The sequence below is a fragment of the Apteryx mantelli genome, chromosome 1 (assembly GCF_036417845.1).
Source record: "Apteryx mantelli isolate bAptMan1 chromosome 1, bAptMan1.hap1, whole genome shotgun sequence".
Lineage (NCBI taxonomy): Eukaryota > Metazoa > Chordata > Aves > Apterygiformes > Apterygidae > Apteryx > Apteryx mantelli.
The window spans coordinates 187,190,032-187,212,547 of NC_089978.1; the positions used below are offsets into that span (position 1 = coordinate 187,190,032).

General features: G+C 40.9%; 1 long non-coding RNA gene across 2 annotated transcripts; it reads left to right on the forward strand.

Moving 5' to 3' along the window:
- The first annotated feature begins 332 nt into the window (after positions 1–332).
- Positions 333–22,087, forward strand: LOC106488501 (uncharacterized). 2 transcript variants are annotated; one of them, XR_010883205.1, is made up of 5 exons: positions 333–496; positions 1,853–1,909; positions 10,408–10,485; positions 20,779–20,924; positions 22,034–22,087. It is a non-coding gene; the product is annotated as an uncharacterized lncRNA (long non-coding RNA). The 2 variants fall into 2 exon arrangements; XR_010883206.1 differs by lacking the exon at positions 1,853–1,909.
- Positions 22,088–22,516: the final 429 nt, after the last annotated feature.

The following is a 22,516-nucleotide window of genomic DNA, read 5'->3' on the forward strand; positions in this document are numbered from 1 at the left end:
TGAGGCAGAGCAAAAATAAAAATAATCATTTCAGAACAAACTTTCAAAAATAGTGCTTGACGGGCGGGTGAAGAGTTAACAGGACTGAAGTTTGTCAATTGATATGCAGCAGAACTGATAGCACCAGAGCTGACGTGCACAAAGCTGTTGAACAGAGGACTTAACAGGACTAAAGTCGTCTACCAGCCGATATGCGCAAGGATTGATATGCGCAAGGCTGCGGAATGATTAACAAGACTGGAGAAGTGAAGTCTGCCACCTGGAATCTGCACGCACCCCCGGGGAGGGAAGAAGCAATACGGAGGTGCTGTGGTCTTGCCTCGCTAGCAGGGTCCCCCCAAGCAGACAAACAAATAGTCCTGTGATTGCAAAACTCGCAAAAAGTCAGCAAAAGCAGTGTTTGCCCAGAGCCCCAGCCGTATAAAAAGAGACTTGGGAGCTAGGAGAGTTTGAGCAGGGACGGGAATGTGACCTGACCATCCTCTCCGGCTGGACCGTGAGTATCTCCCCCCTCCCCTTTTCCTGGGACGCTGGGTTAAGGTAACTCCCCGAGGTCGAGAGTCCTCTCACTAGGAGAGTGAACAAGAAAGCTTTCAAGCAGGGATAAGCAGTGCTTCCAATTAATAACGCAGTAATCGACGGTTTCAGGTTATCCTTTCTAAATTAGTAACTGATGGTTTTGTGTTATCCTTTCTAAACTAGTAATTGCATTATTTTAATGGAAGTTACTAATCCAAGAACTTGTGTGAGGAAATAAACATTTTTTTTATTATTATATTACTGTCTCAGTCATTGTTATCGAACCTTCATAGCGTGACAGTGCGACAGTGCTAGCTAAAAGTGGCTGACTATATCTGAGGTATGCTCTTTGCTGCTGGGAATGTAGCCATTGATCATAAGCAGTCTCAAGTCAAGAAGCTTTATGTTTAAGCCCTACTGAAGGTTTCTGATTATTTTGTGCTGTTGTCTTTTCCACCAGTGAAACTGTTTTCACACTGTTGTAATTCATGAAGTCTCCTGTGCTCTGCTGAGTCAGTTACAAACATCAGATAGATTCAGAAAGAAATTTACCCAAGCTGAGCAAGGGAACATTTCCTCCAATGTGTATAAGGTCTGTGGAAGTCCGGGGCAGGATACCACTAGATTAAATTGGTTATTAGGAGAAAAGAGAGATTCTGTTTAACTTTGTTTTGGATGATTTTCATCACAGCAATGTCTGCATGAATACCCCTCGGATTTAACTCTAACCAGACATCTTCATTAATTTGTATGACTCTGTGCCAGATAGGTGATGCGGTCCATGGTTTAATGTTTCAGAGCAGTCTACGTAGGACGTGTAATTGCTTGCACTATGAGTAAGCGAGATCATAAAAACGGGGAGGGGAGGGCTTTAGCCTGCTGCCTTTCAAATATGACTTTAGGGTTGGGGCAGGGGAAAGGAGGGATATTCAACCTTAGCATCCTTCTGGGGTGGAAACAACAGCTGCAACACTCTAGATTTGGTAGTCCACCTGCTGGGTCTTGCGTCTGTGCAGAGAAAAGCCAAGGCTCAGCTGCAAATGCTTGAGATGCTAGTGCCACATCTGGTAGGTAGGAAGGTGTTACATGCTTGAGTGTCATGCTGAGAGTGAGATTTGATTGTTGGTCTTCTCAAAAATAGCCAGTAATCTTGGTTTTCCCTGTCCTGAAGTACTCAGTTAAGACCTGAATAGCCCTAATGATCATTGTGTACTTAATGAAAATCAGACTTTTTTCAAATTAAGACCCCAAGCTTGTAGAATCCCCCCAAACAGACCCTGAAATAGCATGCATTAAAATTTTTTTAGCTATCTATCTCTGTTTTGCTTTACAGATTCAGATGAGCAAGGCACCTTAGCCTAAGCACAGCTTCAAGCATATTTAAAATTAGGTATGTATTTAGCAACCTTCTTGAATTAAAGTTCTTCCAAGGAATCTGACAGAATTTCTTTTTATAACAATTAGATGGCATTAGGAAGTGAATAGTCAGTTTCAGCTTTATTTTGGAAATGAGATTATACCTGATTCCCCCTTACCCGCACAGTTTTTCAGTTCTCTCCATTTTACCCACAGGGGAGATGAAACAGGGATCTTTGGATGTGTTCAGAGAACATTGTCTATCCCTGCTGTTAGTGAAGACATAATATCCAAATATAATTCACAACAGAAAAAGTGTAGACTTCCAGTGAGTTAGAAAAAATTGCAAATATACATATGTGTGTGTGTGTATACATATACACATATATATATTTACCTCAAACAAGCATTAATATAGAACTGATTGGGAAATGATGAATCAAGTGCTTACAAAACTACTTGAAATATTTCATTAAACTGAACCACAAGCTCAGTTCAGTATATTGACACAACTCACACGCATAGAAATTAAAATTTCATTCTTCTCTGGGCAGGGGGGGAAGCCTGGTCATTTCTAGGCATTTTTCTTCTACTTTGTGAGAGAAAAAGATATAAATGGGAAGAGAGATCTGCATCCTAAGATATATTATGATGTATAGGAGTGTATAGTTTAGAATAGAATCATTACAGTGTAGAATATGGATGAATCAAGAATTCTTCTCACTCTTGCAAAGGCTGATGTGTTAATCCTGCTTGCATAAATAAAATTCTCCTATTAAAGCAAAACCCAGGGGTACCATGATGTATTGGCTGAGAGAATGAAAATGAAAGCCTTGCCTTTCAGCCTTAGTAATATGGGTATTTATTAACGAAAGAAAATATTTTTTTTTCTTTTCTAAACCAATGATGGGGAGTCTCCCAGAAAGATGAATTATCAAATAATGATGTAGCCCCCTCATTCATGATATACTACTATCCAAGAATATTCTTAAGGACAATAAGAAGGTATTCCTCCTTTATGGGGGGCTAGAGTAAGGTGAAAACTTCAGAGAAACAGCACTGGTGTGTGCTTCTGCAGATAACTATATATTCTGTTTGTTCTATCATGGAAGAGGAATAAAATAGGATTCTATTTCCCCATAGAATTTCTTATATTTATAAATGTATAATTAAAAGAAATCTGAGAAATGCTTCTATACTTCTCTTATGGATCATGTTTAATGGAGAATTGATCCTGCTTTTAAGAAAGTTCTACAACTAGAATTTTTCCAATAAAAGCAAAATCTGTGGTCTTTCCCTGGATGGTAAACAATAGAGGATGTAATGATTCATTCTCTCTTTGGTTTTATTATTGCCTTCCAGCTTCTAATCTAAAAGCTCTTAGCGTCATAATTACCTCTTTTGGCTTTTGCAAAATGTCACAGTGCCTATTTAGCCAATAGATCACATCACACCAGGCTACAGCTTCACTTTTAAATACTGTATTAATAGCTGAAATGTCTGACAGGCTGAGTTATAAGCTTGGCAACAAATTGGTCTCCCTTTTGGCCTTTTCTAGACTGCTGTTACTTTGGGAAGTAAGAAAGAGATCTGAAGCAAGAGAGATCTGGATCCCAAGACATGCCTAGTAACTATGGCTAGTCAAAGCCATTCAAGCATCCTTCCAGAAATGAAAAATTTAGAGTTAACCCATCATATTGTAATCGGTCTTAACCATTCACTGCTTTTGCATCCACAATGACCTCACATATATAAGTAGTCAAGTTTGTAGGCAGAGGTGAGCTGGAATTAAATCAACTGCTATATCCGAATAAAAAAGAAAGACTTTCAATCACAGACCTCATACAGGGACTCTGAACATGCAAGCCTGCCTGTTTTTTTCCAGCTACATCAGGTAGGCTAATAAAATAAATTATTTCTCCCAATGAACACAGGCTGATCTTTTCATCCTTAGCATTTTATTCCAGTAGGTTAGTGGAGCATCTGGCTTTCTCTCTTTTTCTTCTCCCCTAACCCTGTGAAAGTTTTCTTGAGTCCCTCAGAGAATGACATAACTCTTGTGCAATTAGCAGCCATATCAAACTTTCTCAAGGATGAAGCTGATGTTATCGCTCTCTCACACCTGCTGCTCCATCTTTCATCATATATGTGTATGCAATTTAAAGTTCTCCCCTTCATCTGCTCACAGGCAAGTTTCTTTTGCTGCCTTGACTAAACAAAGGGCTATCCTACTGGGAATGGGCAAGCTGTGTGAACTGTCACTTGCTGTTTGCAAACAGCTCTTTACCAAGATCAGAACATTTTCCATGTGCAGGATCTGTATTTCATCTCTGAGAAAAGCCTTCCAATGTGAATATAATTATACGATTTTGGTCTCCCATCCTTTTCATGGAATAGGATAATGTGTTGATGCAGTACTTCAAACTCTCTGTGGGACTGGCAACATGACAGACTGTGGTTGTTTAGAGTGAACACATTGGGGGAACAGAACGAAGGCTACTCATCAGTGTGTCGATGTAATCCACAATATGGTCAACTCTACATTCAGACAAAATTGTAAGATTAGAAGCAAATTGCGAATCAAAATTAAAGTTTAACAATTACTAAATGCTTTGTGATCTGTACAAATGGACTAGAAAGATATGTTTTTATCTTTTAATATTTGAGAAAAGATAAGAAGATTAAGCCATTCAAAGAAAAGACCATTCATTAACAGAATGTCACTGAAATCACACACAGGCTGTACTAGATGAATGTAGGGTGAAAAAATGGTATCCTCTATGGATATTCTTTGTATCCTTTATGGATATTTATCCTCTATTTATGGATATTATAGACTCCAATTATGCAACAAGAAATTTAAATGGAATTGGGGGTTTAACACCACATTTGAAAAACTGTTAGATGACTTACCAATGATTTTGATTGTTTAGGAGTTTGACCTGACGTAGCATCTAAAACAGCTCATAAGACAAAAAAGTATAGAATGATTATAGTATCTGATCCATTCAAAAATATGAAAGTGAACTGAGTACCACCTCCTAGTTTACTAGTTCTGTTTCTTCTTTGTAGTTTTAGTATTGTGGAGGAAAGAAGGGAGTGGTTTTTGCTTTGTTTTCTTTGTTTGAAGTTCTCAGTCTAGTCTTGGAGTTTTGCGATCCGAATGCTTATCAGTCTCAAAAATGATAAAATATGAATTAATCAGTGTCGTGCTGATGACAGCTGCAGTTAATAACACAAAGAAATTGTAGAAATACCCCTGTCTCCATTGATACCTTTTAAAATATTGTACTGTTACCATTTGGGGAAGTTTAATTCAAATGTCTTAATAGCTCTGATTCAGTAGATGAATCTGCCTTTCTAATAACTTCAGGTCCTAGATCCAGCTCAGAAAATTGTTCTGAGCTGCAGTGTTCAAAGCATTCTAAAAGATAGTATTGTATCTTTGGCGATTTTTATAGTTCCTACATTTAAAATAAAAAAAGTGTTAAAATTTCACTAAAAAACAAAAGAGCAAACTTTCTATGCAGATTTATCTTTTATTCATTTATGATAGAGGATTTGTTTTTTTAGAGAGAAAATGAATGAATACAATTTAAAAAAATGTATGATTTCATTTATTATTTCATGCTTAGATGGATGAGGAACTCACATTAATGTTTAAAACTCAGCTGCAGTATAAATTAACACACACACACACACAAATAGTAAATGTTGACCCTCAGCAAGGAAACTGTGATTTCAAGATCTGTTTCCTGAACTGTTTTCCCCAAAGTAAAGGTGCTAAATATGTTTAATTATGCAAAGTCTTTGCAACTGGAAGAGAAGAAACAGCTTATCTGAATTATTCTGTTCAAATCATGTCCCCTCTCTTACACTGTGAAAAGATACAAAAGCAGGATCATGTGGAAGCCTGTGACTGGGAATTTAATAAGAACCTGCTTGTTTGTGAAGCAGGCGATTTCTCTTTGAGGTGCTATTTTGCTGCATAAGGAAAAGGTGATAGCCTACTACCAGGCTTGATGTTTCTCCTGAAAATATATTAAGAAAAACACAACTCCAAATGACAAGTATCCTGATTTCATATTTTGCATTGTCTATTCACAAAGTTAAACATTTTGGGGTCAGTAAGATTTTTTCTCACACAGCTCTAATCTCACTATTTTTATCTACTGACACTTTTCAATCATATTTGAAATTGGATCCATTTTTATCTCCCTAATTTGGATTTGTATTTTATTATCACCAGAAGCACACTAGATTGTGGTACATAGTGACACTTCCTCAGTTCTTACCAGTAAAAAGGTCAAGCTAAGGCTACTTCTGGCTATCATCAGAGGAAAGTGCTTGAGGTCAACTTTAAGTTCTTGGGAATCATATGGCGCAGATTGCTTGGGCAGTACAATATGACTGATGAGTCTCCCTGTGTTTCCAGGCACTTTAATGTTCTACTCATGTTCTCTAGTGCAGGAGGTTAGAGAGATGGGAACAAATGGAATTGCACATTTGCAAACAGCTGAATTAGAAAGCCAGTTTCAGGAAGGCCTGTTTGTATTCCTCTATTATTCATTATCAGCAAGTACAGACAAGAGGACAATGAATTCTGCTCTGTAGCTGAAATTCATTTAGAGCCATGTTTTCTGTGTGATTACTTTGAAACTTCTGAAGTAGATGCCACAGGTCTGAGACAGCTGATCTGAGGTATGCTGGTATACATCTAGCTGACACATGACATGAAATCAACTACTGCAGAAAAAAAAAAAGACACAACTAAAAGCTGTTTAGCTTCATAAACTTCTGTTGTACCACCCAAGAAACAAACAAGCTTTCTTCCTTACTGAGGTCTTACAGTACAACATGCAACTACTCATTGCCATAATCACTTAAAATTTGGGTCATTGCATTTTATCTCTATCGGGAGAAATTAGCAACGAAGCTGGGCACTTCTTTGATACACTGTATTCATACAAGTGTTCTGCTGAGCTGGATACCAGAGTGGTCAAGGAAAGAGTATCTTTCCCCAAAGTTTCAAACTTCTTGTCAGTTATCACTTAATCCAAAACTTTTGCATACATTCATTCTTACAGCTGTATCCTACCATTCTCACAGATGGTGTCCCAGTGTCTTTTTCCCCTTCCTCCAGAACTTCTCTCTCTCTTATCGATGCAAGTCTTAACAATAGCAAACAGGAACAATAGCTCCAGTTGTCAGTTCCTCCAGGCCATAACTGTTTCAGTTTTTTACTTCTGTAACGGAATATAACTCTTTCTCATAATTATCCAAATTTAATAGTAGATTCATAACAGTAATCCCCCCCCCAAAAAAAAAAGAAATTAAGCAATACCAATAATGTCTGTGCAGAAAATTGTAATTAATATGTATCCTGAAAGCTCTTAAGTTTTCTCATAGACTTTGTTTGTCCACCTATTTGGTAATATGCAGCTGTTTGTGTTAAGAAGGAGACTGCAGTAGTTTCAGCTGTCTGGTTCCATAACGGCATGTAATTCTATCCTATAGCTGTTTAAATGACATAGTTAAACCCTACTCTCAGTAAGGTTAAGTAATGACAATTAGATTATTAGACAAATGGCCCATTTTTCCATGTAGAACACTGAAATATGGCATGAGGATCATACCACATGTTTCAAAATCTTTAGTGATTCACACTTTTTTTCTTCTTCTTCTTTCTTATGATTATTGTTAAAATTGCACATACAAGGTCAGGCTTATTGTTAATATAATTGCTATGATTAAATTGAAGTCAGTTACTTTAAAAATGATTCATATTACTGCTGTTATAGTCTATTTATATTTTTTTACAAACAAAGGAGGTTGAAAGTCGGGCTCTTATAAATGAGACAAAATCCTAACCCAGACCCGTTTATAACGTAAAGAGGTTAACTCAGAGACATTCATAATCTAAAAAGGCCGGAGCTCATGGGGTATGCTAGATATTTCATAGAAGGTAGGATAGTAGAAGACACTTGGAGCTAGTTGTGATCTGCCAGCTGTTTCAGGAAGCCACTCTTTTGTTTGAGAGCACAGAGAGTTATTAAGAAATATTTTTTTCAAAAATGAAGGACTTACAGGTAGATTTTAAGTTTGCCATACAGGTCCACTCAAACTCCACCTAACTACTAGTTAACCCTGGAGTTGACACTGAGAGAGCCCAGTCTAGAAAACTTTAGCTTCATAGTTTCAGTGTTCACACTAAAGGTTTAGATCCCATCAGACATAGGTGGGAATTGAATCTGGGTGCTCTGTAGCCAAGAGGAGTCCATCACAAGCACATCCTTGGGGGCTCATTTACACCTATGAATTTCATGCAGCACAGGGTGCCTCTCTGCACCAAGGAGTTAGACTTGTGTCTTCAAAACACACCAAGCTTAAACTGCATGCCTGTCCTTGGCATTTCCATGACTTTGAAGGATTGTTGTCCTGGCTTTTCTGTTCCTTTATGATGTGCCAAATGCTTCCTGAGTATTGTGCAGAGAGCCTGAATACATAACCCAGAACTATGGATTCCCCCAGACATTTAATTGCCTAATGGGGACAAGCCACCCAAATTATTTTGTAAATTGAGCCTTTGGGCACTGTAGGGAGGGCAACAAAAATAGTAATAGATGTATTTGGCTGAACCTGACTGTAAAATGGCAACCCATTTCCTCATCTGAAAACTAAGTTCTTTTTGTTTTATAATACTTTGCATAATATCTCCAAATATTTAAATCATACCACCTAGACATTTTTAAATGTCAAGTGAATGCAGAAGCCTGTATATGAATGAATAATACCTTCAAGATAGGTACTGTGTAGATATACTATGACTCGAACAGTTTGTTTGTATTTGCATTTATGTTTTTTAAATAACCAGAGAAATCATTTCATGTTGACTAGCTTGCTGTTGATTAAACTGAGCCATGAAGTAACAGATCCAGAGAAGATGAGATGATAAAAACTTTAAATCCCTAGCAGAAGGCTGTATAAAACCTTTCTATTGTCTGAGGTATACCTGTGAGTTAACTAATTGTGAAGTGATAATAATTGATTTAATTATTTCCCATCTGTTAGAAATTCAATTAGATGCTGCTCAGTTTGCATAGGTGCAGTCCTTCCATCACTCTATTTTGCGCTCCCTATCCAGCCTCAAGCACCTAGTGCTGAGCTATGTTATTGCCCCCTGAGGCAAAGATGGCAGAAAGTTTATTTTTAAGGGCATTCGTTTTTTTTTTTTCTTTAAATCCATCATGCCTGTAATGTTACCATTGCATTTACAGCATCTTTTACTTAAGGTAAAATTACTGCATTGTTTTCAGTCTGAAAAAACAATGTATGAATTGTATTTTTAGTCCAAATTATCATAGAAAAATTACTGAGGACTTTAAGGTGAAGATCCAACAGTATGATAAGTACATTTGAAAATACTGACCCTGTGATTCTCAGCATGAGGACATAAAAACAGGCAAGGAATGACATATCGTGCCCAAGCCATGTGGCTAGTATACAGTATACAGGTTAGTATACATATTTTAATAAGAACAATTCATGTCCAGGTTTATGCTTACATAGACCACTGCCAGCTAACATTATCATTCCTACACTGCCTTTGAAATTGTTTTAACTTTTATTATCAACTTCACATTAAAACTTTGGGGGACAAGGCATTCATCATTTACACCACTACTATGTTGTCATGAGACACAGAAAAACCCATCATCTTGCTTTTCCTTATAAGGCAACTGAGAGAAATAGATGTTCAGCTAAGAATGAAAGATGGGATGAAGGACATTTAGCTCAAAAGCCTCTTGTTCCTTGTCTTTGACGCCAGTGAAAGAAGAGGAGATACTCATATCCTGCCTTGACTGCTGTATTCATTCAGCCTGAAGGGCAAAGAAAGGGATGAACACTCTGTCACCACCAAATTTAAGACAGGAGAGCAATACTCATAGTTAATATCCTCCATTCTGTACTTCTTGTAGGAATTTGGATATATATTTCCCTTGGTAACTGGCCTGTGGGGAACACAGGCCACTGTCACTTTAAGCTGTGTTTAAGAAGCTGTCTTCTAGTCCCCTTAATAATGTATGCTAATTAATAGGCTGACCTAACTGCATATGCTACACAATCATATTCACCCCCAGATTAATTTATTTAAATAAAAATAAAGCAAACAGAGCTTTTACCTTTATTTCAGGCTAACTGTCTTTTGATATTCTATTATCTTTGAAACTATGCAGCAAGTTCTTCTGGAAGGGCACAAAGGAAAAAAAATCATTATAATCTTTTTCAACCCTATGACTGCTCTTCACTCAGATGTGAAAAGCCTCAGGTGACATGACTTAGGCCAATTGTTTCACTTATCAAAAATAGATAACATAAGCCCTCAACAAATCTGTCTGCATGGTTGTTTTTTGACCTCTTATTGAACATTTGTCAATTGTCACTTTGACTCTCAGTCCTACATTAAGATGTCCAAAAAATATTGCTTTGCTGGGGTAGATTCATATTGACACAATTTTGTTTTTACTTTAGCGCTATATCATCAACGTTACACTCTGCTGCTCTGATGATTTAAGTGCACAAAAGCATAGCACAAGCCAAAGGGCAATGGTAAGAAGCTTATTTATTTCTTTTTTAATGTTGTTTTATTTGAACTGAACATCTGGTTAAATTTTTTAGACTCAGTTTTGGTCATGCAGACCTTAATGCTGAATAAGAAATTCTGTATATGAGTGTATCTATATGTACATGATCATGCACAAAATAAATATAGACACATTTTCTGCTCTGGTAACCCCATTTCACACTGTGTAACGTAACGTCACATTGCTGAAGATCCCTTTTGGAAAATATTTCCTTGCGTAAGAGGCTTGGAGTAGCTCTGGTAGATGTGCCAAAACTGTAATTTATTCAATCTCTTACCCCCAGCACAAAGAAAGAGAGGAGCATGTGGAGATGGGTTAGAAGTGATTTTTTAAGAGTGACAGGAGTGATATAGAGGCCCTACCCCAGTGGCATAAATTAGAGCAGAACTATCCCCACTTTAACATGCGCTATGACTGATCAGTCATGGATCATGGATCACGGAATTGCAAAGGGCTGTTTGCCACCAGTCTTTATCACAAGAAGGAAATAAAACTCAGACATAGTGGAAACTCAAGGAAGTCCGTATCAATATAAAGACATATATTACCCTGCACTTACAGAAGAAAACTAAAATTATATCTACATGACAGATGTGCACCTGACATACAAACAGGATGGACATTTTTATATGGTAAATTATTGAGCCATTTTGATCAGCTGCTTTCTTTATATATCTTTGACCATTTCACATTCCTTTTTAACTCACTCCAGGGTTAAGTCTCCAATTCACTTCAAATGAAGAAACCCCAAACAGACACTATTAAAAAAAATGCACACAATTTGCTGAAGAAATGTTTACCTTATTCTTGAACTGTTCTAAAGCCTTTGCCTGTCTGCAGTCAGGAAAGTATTTAAAAAACTTTTACTTGTAACTGTATTTTAATTGTGTCAAAAATGAATGTAGGCATCTGTTGGGATTTTATTGTATGTGGATAGGCCCTTTAAAGCTCACTGTTTATACAGCCTGTGCAAAGCCCAAAATATACCTGTGCTGAAAAATTATGCACAACAAAGAAAATCTCATTTTTGGAGCACTTTGTGTTTTTCCTAGATCCAAGACAGATCCATTTTAGTGCACAAATATGAAATAAAATAGCTACCAACTTATTGGAATTGGTGGCTGGAGGGCAGGCGTCCATGGTGGCTGCTGCTTTTATTCCCCTCCTTGCTGAGCTCCAGGCTGATGGAGCTGGCGGATGGAAGGGCAGCAGTGCCATCTGCTGCACTCCGGCCAGGATGGTGCCGGCCCTGGCACCATCTTTGCTTTGTGGGAAGTGGTGGGCCTGCAAGCGAAGAGCAATAACTGAATGTGCATCAAAACCGTTGGAGAGCAGAAGCAATATGAGCAGCTCAGGCACATCACAGAATCACAGAATCGCTGAGGTTGGAAGGGACCTCTGGAGATCATCTAGTCCAACCCCCCTGCTCAAGCAGGGTCACCTACAGCACATTGCACAGGATCGCATCCAGGCGGGTTTTGAATATCTCCAGAGAAGGAGACTCCACAACCTCTCTGGGCAACCTGGTCCAGGGCTCTGTCACCCTCACAGTCAAGAAGTTTTTCCTCATGTTCAGATGGAAGTGTCTGTGTTTCAGTTTGTGCCCGTTGCCTCGCGTCCTGTCGCTCGGCACCACTGAAAAGAGTCTGGTCCCATCCTCTCAACACCCTCCCTTCTGATACTTGTACGCGTTGATAAGATCCCCTCTCAGCCTTCTCTTCTCCAGGCTAAACAGGCCCAGCTCTCTCAGCCTTTCCTCATAAGAGAGATGCTCCAGTCCCCTAATCATCTTTGTAGCCCTTCGCTGGACTTGCTCCAGTAGTGCCACATCCCTCTTGTACTGGGGAGCCCAGAACTGGACGCAGTACTCTAGATGTGGCCTCACCAGGGCTGAGTGGAGGGGGAGGATCACCTCCCTCGACCTGCTGGCAACACTCTTCCTGATGCACCCCAGGATACCATTGGCCTTCTTGGCCACAAGGGCACATTGCTGCCTCATGCTTAACTTGGTGTCCACCAGCACTCCCAGGTCCTGCTCCGCAGAGCTGCTTTCCAGCAGGTCAACCCCCAACCTGTACTGGTGCATGGGGTTATTCCTCCCCAGGTGCAGGACCCTGCACTTCCCTTTGTTGAACTTCATGAGGTTCCTCTCCGCCCACCTCTCCAGCCTGTCCAGGTCTCTCTGAATGGCAGCACAGCCCTCTGGCGTATCGGCCACTCCTCCCAGTTTTGTATCACCAGCAAACTTGCTGAGGGTGCACTCTGTCCCTTCATCCAGGTCACTGATGAAGAAGTTGAACAAGACTGGACCCAGGACTGACCTCTGCGGGACACCACTAGCTACAGGCCTCCAACTAGACTCTGTGCCACTGATCACAACTCTCTGAGCTCTGCCATTCAGCCAGTTCTCAACCCACCTCACTGTCCACTCATCTAACCCACACTTCCTGAGCTTCCCTATGAGGATGCTATGGGAGACAGTGTCAAAAGCCTTGCTGAAGTCAAGGTAGACAACATCCACTGCTCTCCCCTCATCTACCCAGCCAGTCATTCCATCATAGAAGGCTATCAGATTGGTTAGGCATGATTTCCCCTTGGTGAAGCCATGCTGACTACTCCTGATCACCTTCTTGTCCTCCACATGCTTGGAGATGGCCTCCAGGATGAGCTGCTCCATCACCTTTCCAGGGATGGAGGTGAGGCTGACTGGCCTGTAGTTTCCCGGGTCCTCCTTCTTGCCCTTTTTGAAGACTGGGGTGACATTGGCTTTCTTCCAGTCCTCAGGCACCTCTCCTGTTCTCCATGACCTTTCAAAGATGATGGAGAGTGGCTTAGCAATAATGTCCGCCAGCTCCCTCAGCACTTGTGGGTGCATCCCATCCGGGCCCATGGATTTGTGGGTGCCAGGTTTGCTTAAATGATCTCTAACCCACTCCTCCTCCACCAAGGGAAAGTCTTCCTTCCTCCAGACTTTCTCTCTTGCCTCCAGGATCTGGGGTTCCTGAGGGCTGGCCTGAGCAGTAAAGACTGAAGCAAAGGCAGCATTCAGTAACTCTGCCTTCTCTGCATCCTTCGTCACCAGGGCACCCACCCCATTCAGCAAAGGCCCCACATTTTCCCTAGTCTTCCTCTTGCTACTGATGTATTTGAAGAAGCCCTTCTTGCTGTCCTTGACATCTCTCGCCAGATTTAATTCCAAACGGGCCTTAGCCTTCCTCGTCACATCCCTGCATGCTCTAACAACGTTCCTATATTCCTCCCAAGTGGCCTGTCCCCCTTTCCACTTTCTGTATACTTCCTTCTTCTGCTTGAGTTTTGCCAGGAGCTCCTCGCTCATCCGTGCAGGTCTCCTGCCTCCTTTGCTTGACTTCCTACTCATAGGGATGCACCGCTCTTGAGCCTGGAGGAAGTGATGTTTGAATATTAACCAGCTCTCTTGAACGCCCCTTCCTTCTAGGGCCCTCACCCATGGGATTCCTCCAAGTAGGTCCCTGAAGAGGCCAAAGTTTGCTCTCCTGAAGTCCAGGGTTGCGATCCTACTTGGTGCCCTGCTGCCTCCTCGCAGCATCCTGAACTCCACCATCTCATGGTCACTGCAGCCAAGGCAGCCCCCGACCTTCACATCTTCCACCAGTCCTTCTTTGTTTGTTAGTATGAGGTCCAGCAGCACACCTCTCCTTGTTGGCTTCTCCACCACCTGTGTCAAGAAGTTGTCACCAATGCTCTGCAGGAACCTCCAGGACTGTTTGTGCCTAGCTGTGTTGTCTTTCCAGCAGATATCGGGGTGGTTGAAGTCCCCCATGAGAACCAGGGCCTGGGATCGTGAGGCTACTTCCAGCTGTCTGTAGAAGGCCTCATCGACTTCCTCATCCTGATCAGGTGGCCTGAGGTAAACACCCACAACAGTGTCACCCATGCTAGCCTGCCCTTTGATCCTTACCCATAAGCTCTCGACTCGCTCTTCATCCACCCCTAGGCACAGCTCAATACATTCCAGTTGCTCTCTCACACAAAGAGCAACTCCACCACCTCGCTTTCCTGGCCTGTCTTTCCTAAAAAGCACGCAGCCATCCATGACAGCACTCCAGTCATGTGAGCTATCCCACCATGTCTCTGTAATGGCAATGAGATCATGGCCCTGCGACCGCACACACATCTCTAGTTCTTCCTGTTTGTTCCCCATGCTGCGTGCATTGGTGTACAGGCATTTCAGAGAGGTGATCGAGCATGCAGGTTTCCCAGGAGGGATACCAGAGGATCCTCCATAGCCACATCCCATGCGCACTTCCCTGGCTGCATTCACCTGTTGGAGGCATCCTGACTTGAGCTGTCTTTTGCTAACTACCCTGTCACTATAACTCTCCCCTTCCCCCGTCTTTCCTAGTTTAAAGCCCTCCTTACCAGGTTGGCCAGCCTGTTGGCAAAGACCTGCGTGCCCTGCCTCGTGAGGTGGATCCCATCTCTCGCCATCAGTTGTCGATCTTCAGACAGGGTCCCATGGTCGTAGAAACCAAAACCCTGTTGCCAACACCAGCGGGGCAGCCAGTCGTTAACCTGGAAAGTCCGTCTCCTCCTCCTCTCATCCATCCCCTTCACTGGCAGGATTGAGGAGAAGATGACCTGGGCTCCCAGACCCTTGACCACCATCCCCAGAGCTCTGAAATCCTGCTTGATGGTCTCCAGTTTGCCCTTGGTGTCATTGGCGCCCACATGGAAGAGCAGCAGTGGGTAATAGTCCGAAGCATGGACGAGCCTAGGCAGTCTTTCCATGACATCTCTCACACGAGCCCCTGGCAGGCCACAAACCTCTCTAGACATGGGGTCAGGTCGGCAGATTGGTGCCTCTGTCCCCTGCAGCAGGGAGTCCCCCACAACAATCACCCGCCGCTTCTTCCGGGCATTCCGGCAGGGCACAGGGTCTGTTGTCCCAGGTACTTCCCTGGCAGCCATGCCCATCTCCTCCTCATCCTGGAGGGCACTAAGCCTGTTCTTCAGCTGCAAGTCTTTGGGAGGAGTAGGAGCCTTTCTCCTCCCACGAGCAGTGACCAGTTTCCAGCTGCCTTCTACGATGTTATGATGTACCGTTTCACACGGCACAGAGCCCTCTGGCAACTCCACTGCTGTGGGGGGTTGGGACTCCTGAAGCTGCACAGTCTCCGAAAATACCCTGTCTATGTCTTGCTCTGCTTCTCGGATGCTGCGCAGCCTACTGACCCCCTCCCGTAACTCCCTTACCTGACGACACAACTCGCCAACAGCAGCGCACCTCCTGCAGGAGAGCTGGCTGCCAGCCCAGGCCTCCCGGAGAGGCCCCAAGCACTCCCTGCAGCCTGAGACCTGTAGAGCCGCATCTACTGTCAGAGGGTCAGTCTGGGTCCCAGCCTCTGACACAGCAACTCCAACAGCTACTGGGGAACGTGCTGTACGGCGTGTCACAACCATACCTGAGGAAACCGACACCACAGGGAACAGAAACGAAGGTCCCTTCGCGCAAACTGCTGCCTGTGTTCGCTGCGCTCTGGGAGCTGCGCTCTAGGCCTGGCTCTTATATAGACCTCTCCCTAGCACTGGCTAAGAGGGTGTTTGACCGCCCTAATCAAGGGCCACTGGGATCAAAGGCCCCAACTCCCTCTGGCTGGGGCAACCAAGAGAGCTTGTTAGCAGCAGCCACTCCTAGCTAGAGCTTTTCCCACGAGCTTTTCCCAGGAGAAGTCAAGGCCTCCTGCAGTTGTCCTTGCCTAGCTTCCCCTTTCCTGTTCACAGCAATCACCTGTTAGTTCCTCGGGGGTCCTCAGGAAGCCCACAACTTCCAACAAGATCCTCAAGTTCCAGTCAGAGCCCAAACACTGCTGCGCAAACTGCTGCGTCTGCTCACTGCCTCTGTTAGCTGCGCTCACACACTGGCAAAACCTTAAGAATTTGGAAGTCTTTTTCTTTTTTCTTTTCTTTTCTTTTCTTTTCTTTTCTTTTCTTTTCTTTTCTTTTCTTTTCTTTTCTTTTCTTTTCTTTTCTCTTTTCTTTTCTTTTCTTTTCTTTTCTTTTCTTTTCTTTTCTTTTCTTTTCTTCTTTTCTCTTTCTCTTTCTCTTTCTTTCTATTTGAAATTTAAAAGGGGTTTATCCCTTTCCAAGGTGTTTTTAAAGAGCAGGCTAACACCACCTAAAAGAATCAACATTCATAAAATGTTCTTATGAAAGACATTTTTTTTTATATTCTCCGTATACCGTTTGCCAGGAAATGAATATTTCTGCAGCCTCTTAGTATCTCATCTAAAATGAACAAACAAACAAAAAGCCAGAATTGCTTGACAAGAATTTTGTGATTTGTGCCAAACTCAGCAAGTATTAAATTTGCTATTAAGAAGTATAAGCTGCAGATTCCTATGCTTATGAACATGAGACCATTCCCTGGTCCAGTCTAAATACAACTTTGTTTACACTGATTTAGTAGCCTTATGAGATTGCCTAGTTGCTTTCCTGAGTTCCCTCAGCAGGTGAAATTACTTGCTGAGCTGCACAAAATCATGCTGGGAAATAGCTGTGCCATGTGTAGATCTTTCCAGTATTTATTTAATGTTATGTTACTGCTCAAAAATGAAAAGCAGTAATATTTAAAACACAGCCAATATGATGATGACCTATAAAAGCAAAGGAAAAAGGTGGGTAACAAATGAAACTATAACTTACATGCTGGTTTTGATGTCATTGTTTCTGCCCCTACAGCAGCAACTCCCTTTGAGGTTTTGCAAACCACAAACAGTATGTTAGTTTTATATCTCTTTCTCTGAGTAATAGGTCTCTCTCAAGCCACTGGCATGCTACCTCATTAAAGTCTATGTACTCTGAACTGCTGAAGCTAGTACTTTTGAATTATGAAGGCAGGAGATCTCCAAGAAAATTCAGGTATCAGCCATGATAAAACTCCATCTCTGGATCACAGAAAAATTCTCAAAGGATTAACAGGACTCATTTTTGCTACAAAAATAAGTATATGAAATTCACGTTCACTGGAAATTTTACCTGAATAATTGGCATTTTAATTTTCTGTGATTCCATATCCAACCTTGAAGTTGTTTTAACATATATTCATTCACTTCAAAACTGGCATCAACAACAAGCACAGTGCTTTGTTAATGTTGGTACAGTGCAACTATTAAGGTGGGGATGGAAGGACTAGAAGAAGAACAAGTCGTATACCTGAGGTTGAAAGGGAAGGCTTAAAGGCACTTGTTGGGTGTCTGGGGTAGAGTGAAATCCAGACTTTCAGAAGTCTGGCTTCAGAGAGCTGTAAACCCCAATTCTGCTGAGGAAAATAAACATTACCTCTCTGCACCTGGGGTACCACATTCTTCACACCTTCCTTCTGCCTGTGAAACAGGCAGCCCCTCCAAAAAATTCTGGCTGGTGCTGCCAAGACCACGACAGCAACCACTCTGACATGGAGTTCAGCAAAAACTAAGAGTTTACTGAGAATCCCAGAAATTTTTGACTTGTTCTGACCTCCATACTTTCACATTTGCACCATTATCAGTATCCAAACTAACTTGTCTGAAACTAGCTTGGTTGTGTGGATAAAACCTACAGTAATTTTTGTGACTGAAGGGTAGATATCACCTATAACAGAAGAAAGACCTTAGGAACCATAATCTCCTGGGAATGGTCTAAAGAATGCTATAAATGCCTGGCTACCTGACTTCTGTAGGTCTCTGAGGGATGAAGCTTGTTATGTTTTATTTGTGCTAAAGTAGCAATTTCAAGCCCAGAATGTATAACGAGAACATCCTTGCTCTGAGAAGTTCTTACAATGAGAAAACAGTGAGAGACAGTCTTGCTCAGTGTCAGAAATGCCTGAACAGGTAGCGGTCTTTCCATATTGTTGTAACCACTTTATGAGCATAGACTCTTTGCTGAATTTCCAGAGTCTGCTCCAATGTCCCTGAGCATGATAAGGAATAAATATTACTTCCTGTTAAAACACTGACCACTTATCTAGCCCATACTTCATCAGCTTGTCTATGAGGACGTTATGGGAGACAGTGTTAAAATTTTTATTAAAGTCAAGATAAACAACATCCACTGCTCTCCCCTCCTCCACTGAGCTACTTATTTCATTGTAGAAGGCTGTCAGGTTGGCTAAGCGTGATTTCCTTTTCATAAATCCATGCCAACTACTCCTAATCACCTTCTCTTCCTCCATGTGTTTGGAAATGGTTCCCAGTAGGATTTGCTCCATCACCTTCCCAGGAGTCAAAGTGAGGCTGACTGGCCTGTAATTCCTAAATTGAAGATGGGAGTGACATTTGCTTTCTTCCAGTCCTCAGGAACCTCCTCTGATCTCCGCAACCTTTCAAAGATAATCAAGACTGTCCTCACAATGACATCAGCCAGCTTCGTCAGCACTTGTAGATGCTGAAGAAGGGAGAAATCAGCTCAGTTATCATTTTAATGTAATTTTTCTTTCAGTTGTCCCTTCCTGAGTCCAGATATCTCTTGCAAATTCACATATATATATATATATATCATCAGAGCTGCCTGAGAAACTGACAAAAGTGGAGGAGTAGGGCAAGATCATTACCACTGCCGGTTGCTTTTCATACCTTTTCATTTGTCAAAGTTCAGTACAGACAACATTCATTTTCTGGGACAGAGGGGGATGATATGTTGTTAAAAAATTAGCAAAATCAGTTGTAATTAGGCATTTGCAAATATAAAACAATCTAAAACACTTCTTAGGCTGCACCTTGCAGATGACAAGAAAAGATGGTGCTAATGATTTGACAGTGCGAAGGATAGCACTTCCCACACATTTGCTTAAGGATACAAGTATTAGGTTTTGATGTGAAACTATTTGTCAAGATCTCATTTTTATATTATGACTTTTTTTTACAGTTTTATATTTAGTTCTCAACACCTTCCAAGGCTAAAAGAGTAGAATGCATTCAGTCTTCTCAGTGATATCATTAAGTTCTGTTTTATAATAGTTTCCCCCTGAAGAGCTAAACACAAGACACAAGTGTCAGCACTGATTTTCATTCTGGATATTTCTTTCTTTCTAGGAAAGCAGTTCTTTCTTCATAGCAGTTTTGTTAAATCATTCATTAGATTTTACTTTAGACCAAGCTACTGAGCAGTCTCAACATATTCCTGATGTGGTAGAGGATGCAGGATGGACTATAAAACGCTTAAGGCTTCAGCTATAGTCTTTCCTCTTCATTCCCACCTCCTAACGCTCTGCTAGCCATCACAAACAGTCTTGATTTGCCTAGCTCCTTTCCCAGAGTTGCACTCTATCATTTCAAAGAGGACATTTGGGACAAATAAGTTCTATTGGTATGAAAAAGAACAAGGCTTTTCTTCAACCCTCATTTTGCAAGTCCTAGAAACTATTGCTGGTTGTGGTATGTCCCCATCAATATAAATGTAAATGACTCAAAGTAACAAATATGGTAGAAAATGTTGGTTCCATCATGCATGTGTTACATTCAAAATAGCTGGAATTTAAGCTATGATCCTCCAAATCAAAACTTCAAGCTTTTTAAATTACAGATTTCTAGTAATGACATGAATCGAAGGAAATAAGCAGAGATATCTACTCTTTCTGAGGAATCAACTGCACAGTGCATCCCGAATATTGTGCAGTTTAAGTCTTGTAAAATGAATATATTCTAGTTCCATTTCCAAAGCTAAGAAAGAACTCCAGTGATTCTTAGATTCACCATTATTTCATGATTTTGAAGACAAGTGCAAATACTATTAACATAACTAAAAGGTTGTTATATTTAGCCTGCAGTCTTGGTACAGTCAGGTATCACCATCTGGTGTCTAAATATTAAAGTTCCTATCAATGGAATACTAGAAGAGCATATGTGGCACAGAGAGGAAAATAATAATAATAATATAAACACAAGAAAAGGTATTAATCTGGAAACAGAAACTTTGTCATGCATAAGAACCTGTATGCCTGTAAAGAAATCAGATTGTGAGGGGCTGGAGATTTCCAAATAATCTTCCTCATAGTGGATTGTCTATTTATGTGCCAAACAGAATGCTTTTATTCCTTCTATATGATTTTTCCAATGTATTTGTCAAGGCATTTGAGAAGATTGTATTTTTATAGTGTTTCTAATCTTTTAAATCAAGGTAAAGGAGAGAAAAGAAGCAAAGGTCAAGGATTTGATATACCTAGAAGTGAAAATAGATCTAGCTTTGGGTAAAACTCTGTGAAATCAGCTGTCAGAATTTACCTTCTCTCTGGCTGCAGCATTGCAAGAGCGTGAAGAAAGCTGAGTGGCTGCTGATGGTTTCCTTAGATTCCTCTGCACCTAATCATATTCACGATACTGGACGTTTTCCTCACTGCAGGAGCTGACCGAATTTTGCAACAATCCAGAGAAATGCCTTCTGAAGGTCTGTTCTATGCATTATAAGTGTTTCACAAAACACTGCAGTAAATGAAATAGGTTTGTTCTTTTCAAATCCAAGAGCTGGTTTGCAGTTAGCATCTCTATCCCTTTCACTTTAAATCTCACATTATTGCTATTAAGATACAGAATAGGTTTTTCAAGGATTGTAGGTTTCCTCCAAAATTCAGTGACCAAGAAAGAGAAATGCATTGTTTATTTATTATATGTTTGGAGGGTAAGAAGGGTTAGAAAGCTGTATTATCAGTTGTATTCTCTCACCAAATTTTTGCTTCAAATTCTGTAACCTATTTTAGCTGCAGTAGAAGGTCACTGTTGCTAATTTACTCTTGTTCATTGGTCTCAGGGACAGAATTTAATAATTTCAGCCTAGTTCATTGTGGGAAAGCAACTGCATCACTTAGAACACTGTAATGAAAACCAGTAAACCCTCACCTTGCCTCATCAAGGAGACCAGGAATAGAACAGTTAAACTCCTGGTCTCTAATCTTAACTCTGAAAATACTCTGTATTACCTTAATAAATGGGAAATTTCAGCTGACTAACAGCTGTGAGGTTGTTCATCAGGTCTGATCTAACCCTCACTGATATCAGTGGAAGCCTTTCTAAAAACTAAGGAATATGTTGTACTGAGCATTGTAAACATGGAGAAGAAGGAATTCCCTGAATCAGGATGCACAGTCTTTAGATAAAGTTTGCAGTGCTTTTTAGAGGCAAACTTGCCATCACTCAGTATAGAAGGAATAGCACTCTGAAAGCCAGTGATAACCATATGGGTTTGGCTGCCTAAGGGATAAACAAAAAGAAGGAACTGGCCTATTCATTCCTCTGGGATAACTAGAAAATGACAGAAAATCCAGACTAGCTGCTATCTCCCCTTCTATGTAAGCATAGGAATGGCATGCTACATGGGTCAGCATGCTGTCCTGCATAAGAAATAAATTGCTGTTACAACAAAACAGAACAGACTCAGTGGCATTCTTGGCTAGAGGGAGTAGTCTAGCTCCTGCAAACTTACCAGAATCAGCCCAATTCCAAATTAAGTAAGATGATCCCATGTATAGGTGTTTTACCCTAATAAACTCTTCTTTTCAGGGCTTCTGTGGTTCTCAGCTGATAAAAAGAAATGAATAAATCTATATACTGGAACACTCCCTGCATGAATACCCTCTTTTCAAAAGGTAGAGTTCTCCACACAGAGATAAACATCAAATGTTTAGACCGGTCTTTCTTTACAATGCGACCTGTCAAGTTTACACTTGTCTTGCTCATGAAAGCAGGATGGTGATCATAAAGTTGAGGTCTCATGGTTCTAATAATAAATTTAAATTTGATTTTCTGCATGTCTGTCTACTTTTTTTTTCCATTTGCTTATTGTTCGGTAAGATGAAAATTATCTGGGAGAGATTAAAGAATTTAGAAAAGAGTTTGATTTTTAACTTCTACCTTTGAAAACATCTGGATTTATCTTCTGAAACATCAGTCTTCTCTGTGTGTTTTGTTTGGCCAAAGCATGTCTCTAGCTAATCCAAAACTAATTGGGATCTTTTACTTAATAAGTGCTAGTTTATTGCAGAA